Source organism: Schistosoma mansoni, chromosome 2 (assembly GCF_000237925.1).
Source record: "Schistosoma mansoni strain Puerto Rico chromosome 2, complete genome".
NCBI classification, from domain to species: Eukaryota; Metazoa; Platyhelminthes; class Trematoda; order Strigeidida; family Schistosomatidae; genus Schistosoma; species Schistosoma mansoni.
In genome coordinates this window covers 27352239-27360835 of record NC_031496.1, presented here as the reverse complement: position 1 = coordinate 27360835, position 8597 = coordinate 27352239, and the positions used below count along the sequence as shown (strand labels likewise).

The window sequence follows — 8597 nt, the reverse complement described above, 5'->3', positions numbered from 1 at the left end:
AGTGTACTTTTTCAATTTCAGTTCGTCAAAATGTAATGAACTGTAAATTCATTTAGTATTGTTTGTTTGAATCTTCCCATTGATGGTTAGGACTGCAACTGGTCAGTCTCTGATTGGTATATGTGCATACTGTGCGTATTGTCTCGATATAGCCTTAACTCACAAGCATTGTAAGCAAAGATGGATAGTGGCTAGCACTGGAATCCTGTTTCACGCGCGTTTCGTTCTATTTGGGACTCGAACTCAATACTTTTCGCTTCAAACGCAATCATGTTATCCATTTGGCCACTGAGTGCTGATAGCCACTTACTTGTGCGATGGGGTGAACTTTAAATGGGAAGATTGAAACAAACAATACTAAATGAATTTAAACTTCACCCCATTGCACAAGTAAGTGGCTACCAGCACTCAGTGGCCGAGTGGATAACGCGTTGGCGTTTGAAGCGAAAGGTGCTGGGTTCGAGTCCCAGAGTGAACATCAACAAATCTGAGATGCAGGTACATCCAGCTGACGAGTTCCAAATAGGACGAAATGCGCGTCGTGGATTCCACTGCTATCCACTATCCATCTTTGCTTATAATGAACTTTAAGTTCAACGAATTTTTAAAAGAAATAATTCACATAAATAATTTATATTCACTGAAAGTTTACTTCGACAAGCAACACAGAAAGCCCGTAACTTATATATAAAACTAGCTAAAACCAATGTACAATACATTCTAATAAATTACATTTAAGTTTACATTTCATAATAGACATTTAACTTCAAAATACAAACAACATGAGATTTAATATTCAACAAAAAAACCTACTTATAATTTAATACAAAACAAACAAACAAAATTGAAAGCGTGAGTCAGTTGAAGCTAGACCACCAGGGAAAACCTGGAAGAACTGAACGGCCGTTTCGTCCTATTGTGGGACTCCTCAACAATATTGAAATCACTTGATAAAATATTATCACATTCTCTGTTTATTCTAATTTTTGTGCCCAGTTTTTTTTATTTAAGGAAGAAATTGTTACCAAAGTTATAAATTCCTGAGTAAACTCGTAAGATACTATAGAATAATGAATTATTGATGTACATTTTAAAAACACCTGTTTAAAAAAATGCATTATTGTTATATCCCGAAGAGAATTATGAATGGTAACTTTTGGGGTCTATTTATGAACCAATATTATGCATTGTATAATTGCTAATAACTAAACTATTCATATTCATGCTCCCCTTATCATGAGCTTTATTATACGATATCCATTCATGAATTACACCCAGTCTATTGATTACTGTTCCCCTTATTCACAGCCACATTTGGTTAAATCTTGAAAATATGTTATTTTCTATTTTATGGTACGATGTGGTCAGTCTGTTTGGTATATAAATTCAGTATGTTTGAAATACAATTATTCATACCCCAGAGGCTGTTCTAGACTTAACTGGTTGGGCTAGGCAGAAGCAGGACCGACAAGTACTCCAAACTACTCGTACGGTTTCCATGTGTCACTGTTCCAATCGATAATTCGCTGCTCTCTAATTGGCGGTCTTATCACGTCATACGTTAACAGGGTATCTACTCGGCCACAAGTTATAACAACTACTTTTCAAACACAATTCAATTATTTGAAAGTTAAATAAAATTCTCAGAAGGGGCTTTTGTGGAGATTTCATTGATTTTATAGTTGAAATCACTAGTCGATTGAAGCTAGACTACGATGGAAAACCTGGAAGCACTGGACGGCCGTTTCGTCCTATTGTGGGACTTTTCAACCACGTCTGTTGTGAGATATCAAATCACTGAAGGCAATAATGAACGGTTGCTCAACTTCATGGATTGTTTGAAGTTATACATTAACACCGTTGGATACCGACTCAGTGGTCTAGTGGATAAGCGCTCGCGCGCGAAACTGATAGATCCTTAGTTCGAATCTCGCTAGGTGGGATCGTGAATACGGACTACTGAGGAGTCTCACAATAGGACGAAATGGCCTTCCAGTGTTTTCAGTCTTCCCATCGTGATCTAGCTTCAAAGGACTCATTATTTCAACTATAAAGTTAAATTAAATTTAAAAATATAACTAACGAATTAAATATAAGTGATAAAACATTAAAGAGAAAAAATATTTAAAAAAATAATACATCTATTACATACCTTCATGAAAAATTGATTTTGATGATAGAAAAACAAAACAAACAACTTACTGATAATTGACAACAATTATATAATTATAAAATAATATAAATGGTATTACTTTAGTTAAATGATAGGGGTTAAATACATCATTTATTGATATTTATAGGGTAATTTTATTTCTTTTAATGAACTTTTAAATGAATAAGATAAAATCAAATAGAATGGGTGGAGATTAAATATTGAAAGGGTTATTTAAACTAACCAATGTTAGTAAAAAGATGATCCACTATTGGTTAGAATATTCATAAACAATAATTTAAATATTAGAGTAGAAATTAACATACAGGGTGGTGAATAATAACATGAGTAAAATTTAAAAATAAAAGAAGTAATAAACCAATTGAACATTTTTAAATAAATCAGAAGGGGGTTTTGTGGAGATTTTAGTATTTTCATAGTTGAAATCAAGGCATCCATTCGGCAACAAGTCATAACAATTATGTTTCAAACACCATACAATTAACTGAAAGTTAAATAAAATTCTCAGAAGGAGCTTTTGTTGAGATTTCACTAATTTTATAGTTGAAATCATGAGTTAATTGAAGCTAGACCACCATGGTAAACGTGGAAGCACTGGACGGCCGTTTCGTCCTATTATGGGACTCAGCAGTGCGCATTCACGATCCCGCCTAGCGAGATTCAAACCAAGGACCTACCAGTCTCGCGCCAGAGCACTTAACTGATAGACCACTGAGCCGGTATCCAACAGTGTTAAGGTCTGACTTCAATCAATCCACGAAGTTCGAGCAACCGTTCACCAATTGTCTTCAGTGTTTTGATATCTCAACAACAGACTTGGTTGAACTCCACTGGTCACTGCTTCCCACTAGAACTCCAGGAAATATCTCTTGAAGTCAGTCACCAGTGAGCATATGATTATACATCAGAAGGGGTTTTGTGGAAATTTCAGTATTTTCACAGTTGAAATCATGAGTCACTCGGAACTAGACTACCCTGGAGGAGGAGGAGTCCCATTATAGTACGAAACGGTCGTCCAGTGCTTCCCGGTTTTCATAGTGGTCTAGCTTCAATTGACTCGTGATTTTTAAATAAGGCAATATGACATTAGCCAGTACGTTTATGGATTTTCTCTGTAATTACAAACATGTGTTTCTAGGATTTATTTATCCTATAGATATACTACTAGAATTGTAAACGTGATACTGATGATCCCAGAGTCTATGTGAAAGCTATAGTCAGAACAAGGACAACTTTAAACTTTTTTCTGTTTCTAAATCTAAAAACAATTAGATTAGTAAAATAATTAAAGGAATTATAGTCATTAAGTGAAACGCATATACGTATTGATCAGTATTGCGTGTCTTATCGAAATGAATAAAAAATTATGAGTCGCACTAATATAATATGATAATAATGTCCTTCAGTCGGTAGGTTATATGCGATATAGCCTACAGATACATTAGATCAGATTGACGTGGTGGGCACTTAAACAACAATTTGATCGGTTAATTATGAACATAACTTTCAGTGTATACTAAAATCACTAAAAACGTGATTGAATTTAGAAGACCCAATTACTATGTTCTTTATGTATGAACTAAAATTCGTACAATCCATTTTGGTTTCTTGATGGTAATTGCAAATTATTACATAGTGTTTAAGAATAATTCTTGTTTGAAAACATCATATAGCAGTCCCTTCGAAAATCACCATCAACATACTTTGTTTTTTGTGATAATTAAAGATCATTATTTTACAAACTATATCGCAAGATCATTCCTTGACGTGTAAAAGTACAGTATGGCTTATTTGGGGACAGTGGAGAACTATGATATATGCATATTAGATACTCTACATTAAATTAGATCTGTATATGCGGATACTAATTCCATTCTGATTTCTGTATTTCCTTTCTTTCTTGTTTAATTTACTATCATCTCTTTTTCATGTTCGAGTTACACGCAAACTTACCGTCCTTAATTCACTGAATCCGAACATATTTTAGCTAATTTTAAAACTCCGATGAAACGTTTATCAAGAGGATCTTCAGACGATATCAGAACAAAATGAAAATAGCTAACGGATTAGATAAGCATTCTTCAATTGTTTAAGATCGATCTTATGAAAGTCTACTGCATTTTTCAATGAAGAACATTGAATGTCCAAAATATTTAGAAATTTCTTTCAAGTCATTAATAACTGGAATAATGCACTGGATTTGACATAAAGTTAATTAAGCAGAAATGGATAGTGGATAGCAGTGAAATCCACGACGCGCATTTCGTCCTATTTGGGACTCGTTAGCTGGATGTACCTGCATCTCAGAGTTGATGTTCACTCTGGGACTCGAACCCAGCACCTTTCGCTTCAAACGCCAACGCGTTATCCACTCGGCCACTGAGTCCTGATAGCCACTTACTTGTGCGATGGGGTGAAGTTTAAATTCACTGCTAGCCACTATCCATCTCTGCTTACCATGCTTGTGAATTAAGGCTATATTGAGGCAATACGCACAGTATGCACATATTCCAATTAGAGACTGACCAGTTGCAGTCATAACAAATCGATGGGAAGATTCAAACAAACAATAATGAATGAATTTAAAGTTAATTGCCACCAAGACGAGTACTACTGGATATAATATGCTTCAGTTTTTACTAGCGATACGGTTGGCAATGAAGTAAAGCTCTTAGTTGAAACACTGATGAATAATGTTTATCCATCGAAGTTTATAAACGGACAAAAAGGCAGCAATAGGAAGAGACCCACCACGCTTTTGACAACTAAAAAGCGGATTTGTATTGCCCTAATATTCAAAGGTGACTCACATAGTTTTGTGTTGAAAAAATGACTTGAATTCACTATCACTAAGGGATTTTACACAGCCTAACTCATTATTATTGAAAAGTCAAGGTCCATGTCTTAACGAAGACTCAAACAGCATGTAAAAGATTGTGTCTATCAGCTTACATGCATATGTGGAGCAATCATGATCTGAAAGTAATAGTGGCTGAACGCATACCTAAATATTTACAAAAAAATGAACTCATATAGTCAAATATAATCACAGAATAGACAAATACCTCAGTCTTTTAAGAAACATTTTGTTGAGACGGGTTATAGGGTTCATATCAAGTCATCCTTTGTATTATTATAAAAAAAGTGTTCAAGGGTGTATACTAAGGTTTATTGAAGCCTTGGCTATACGAAAAGTAAATCCCTTTTATGTGGGCGAAAACAGTTTTTTCTTGCTTTTAACCTACCCTGGTGAAAGTGATTTATTATGAACAGTTTCTTATAATTTTCGTTTCCTCTTATCTTCTAAGTTGTCTGGTTGAATTTTCATTTCTTTATATATACTGGCTTGAGAAGTATTTGTGTGTTCAGACTGTTCGAAATGTACTAAACAAATATATCAAATAATTCTACAAACCTTCGTCTTTTCATAGCATAATCTAGTGCTTTGTAACTATTTTTAGATATTACTTTCGATTTTCTAAAAGTATTTCTCATATTCATCAAGTGGACGATCATCTTCCACACATTTTGGCTTCGCCTTATCATTTTCCAACATATCATGACCCTCTTTGGACACCTGAAATTCCAATAGGCTACTTCATTTTATGGGTCACAGTAAAATCACGATTGAGATTCTGAAAGTAAAAGTTAGTAAAGCTGGTAGTTTAAATAATCTCAGATTGACATGTATTTTGATGAAATTTCACCAAATCTTTTTAAAACACGTCCAATAATTCGAACAGACCAATTACGCCTAAATATCAGAAGACGTTATGTGGATATTAAAGTAATTTTTAATAGTTGAATTCATAAGTCAATTGAAGCTAGACCAATATGAAAAACCTGGAAGCACTGGACGGCTGTTTCTTCCTATTATGGGACTCCTCAGCAGGCTTTCCATGGTGGTCTAGCTTCAATTGACACATGATCTCAACTATTAAGCCTAAATAACTTGAGCAAAATTTCTTTTTGTTTAGATCATATTTTCGAAATTAAAATATGTTCATTCGAAGATCGAATGAACCCATAAACATGTTCTGGGCTTACCCTGTGAAAATGTTATTGTCCATTAGTGAAAACTACGCAACAGTAATCAATAAGTACTCTAAATATGATCAAGAAGTCAATAAAAGTATATCGGCCTGAGGTTAAAATAAAAACAGAAAGGTGTGTTTCATTGAAATGGACTAAGTTCGAACCACTAGACTTAGATTTAAGTTGTAATTTGATCAGATGTGCATAATAACATTAAATAGTGAGCATTTATATTGATCACCATGTGATTTCTGGTTTATACCTTTTACTTGAGGACTATTAGTTTTCAATATTACCATAAATTAAATTAAAGGTTTGTAGTGCTAGATTATTTCAGTAGGATGGTTTAATTGTGAAGCACTTAATGTCATCTGAACGAAATGTTTGGTGTCTGCTTTAAAGCATGTCGTTTAAGTCTAAACTACCTTTACGCGACTAGTCATTAAGTACAGACAAGTGCAGTGTCAAATGTAGTTTCGCTAAAAATCGCTTAATAATCATTAGGTTTTTAATCTAAAACGTTTAAGTAAGTACAAGCCAATGTTATTACATGTTTTCAATCGCTTAACTCAAATGTCGATTTAGTTAATAAGTAGTTGACTGTTTTTTAAATATGCGTTCTTTCAGACAACTTGTTTATAAAACTGATTTATGTGCGTTAAATACTACGCTGATGAGTTCTATTGATATTATTAGTTTGCCTTAAGTTCAAACGTGATAGAAAAGTTTTTAAACTGATCTCTAATTGCCATCCAAAAGACAGTGACACTTCCCCTTGAATAATATTGAAAACTCTCCTTTTTATCAGGGACTGATATTAGCTGGAAAATTAAAAAGATTATGAAGTATCAGACAGTTCGTTGTGTCTTACTCTGAGACTCAGAAATGCACACTCATGGTTTCGTCAAGAACCGAATTCAGGATTATATGTTATCAGTCGGAGAACGATAGCATTACATCACCGACTATCAGTCCAGTCATTTTCCCATTTAGAGTGACCATCATAAAATAATCTGTCAGTTTTACCTGCCTCATTCACAACCGGACAAAGTTCTATCAATCACGAATACTAAAATGAACTCTAGGTGAATGCCTACTTCTGATGAGTACAAAACTAAAACGAAACAGCTTTCCAATGCTTGCTGATTCCAAATAGTTGTCTAGTTGATGTCCATGATAAAAACTGACTACAGATTGAACAGTTTTCATAACATTACTAACTAGGGTATATCATTAGTAGAGTGTCTTTTATATAAATACATATATTGAATAATTCCGTAAGGCATAGAATTTAATACTTAGTACGTAATTGGACTTTCAGTAAAGGCTTTCACATTAAAGCATGAAACATTAATTACGTTACTATATCAACCGAAAATCCCATATTATAACTGTTATATTTTGTAAGCAGAGTTAATGGTGTAGACCAGACAAAATTGTGTTACTAGTAAACCTATCTCATTTCGTTACATTGATAGATGTAATAACTTGATTTCCACTACTTTCTTAAGTAACTAGCTACATAGTTACTCCACATGAATACTGTTTTTATATCGTGAAGATATCATCAATATACATTGTCATTTTACTCAAATATACCGTATATAAGATACTTTTCAATTTATTTAAGTACGCCTGTAAATTTGTTTTCAGTATAACAAACAATTTTAAATGAATTTAAACTTCACCCCATCGCACAAGTAAGTGGCTATCAGGACTCAGTGGCCGAGTGGATAACGCGTTGGCGTTTGAAGCGAAAGGTGCTGGGTTCGAGTCCCAGAGTGAACATCAACAAATCTGAGATGCAGGTACATCCAGCTAACGAGTTCCAAATAGGACGAAATGCGCGTCGTGGATTCCACTACTATCCACTATCCATCTTTGCTTACAATATCCATATGTCGTTTACTGTATATTGATCGATTAGCTACGATAATAAGCTTGACCATAATATAACAGTTATATTTATCCCATTCTTACACAATACTAATGAGTATTACATGTAATAGAATCATAAAATAACTAAAACGTCAATATGAATAAATCCAAACATAATTATCAATATAAGGTTGTGGAGATTATTGTATTTAGATTGATATCATGAATGGATCAATGTAAGACCACCATTGAAAACCCGAAATCATTGGACAACCATACATAATTCCTAAAATAAACAACTGAGGAATATTATGAACATTAAGAAGGTTGTCTTTGCTTTATTCATTCGAAAAATTTATTTCTCTAAAAGAAACCTAAACATTTTCACTCTAAAGATATTTGAGTTGAACTACATTTTATCATATTCAAGGGTGTGGTGATGAATAATTTAAAAACCTATTAATTATATTAAATATTTGAAACAAACATACAAAATTCTGGTGTTTGACTA

General features: G+C 33.6%; 3 non-coding genes across 3 annotated transcripts; 2 read left to right on the top strand and 1 right to left on the bottom strand.

Annotated features, from left to right (window-relative positions):
- The first annotated feature begins 222 nt into the window (after positions 1–222).
- Positions 223–291, top strand: Smp_tRNA_01958_Gln_TTG.1.1. Its single transcript has one exon. It is a non-coding gene (tRNA).
- Positions 292–4490: 4199 nt separating this feature from the next.
- Smp_tRNA_00884_Gln_TTG.1.1 lies at positions 4491–4557 on the bottom strand. The gene has a single exon. It is a non-coding gene (tRNA).
- A 3371-nt stretch (positions 4558–7928) lies between these two features.
- On the top strand, positions 7929–7995 carry Smp_tRNA_02106_Gln_TTG.1.1. Its single transcript has one exon. It is a non-coding gene (tRNA).
- Positions 7996–8597: the final 602 nt, after the last annotated feature.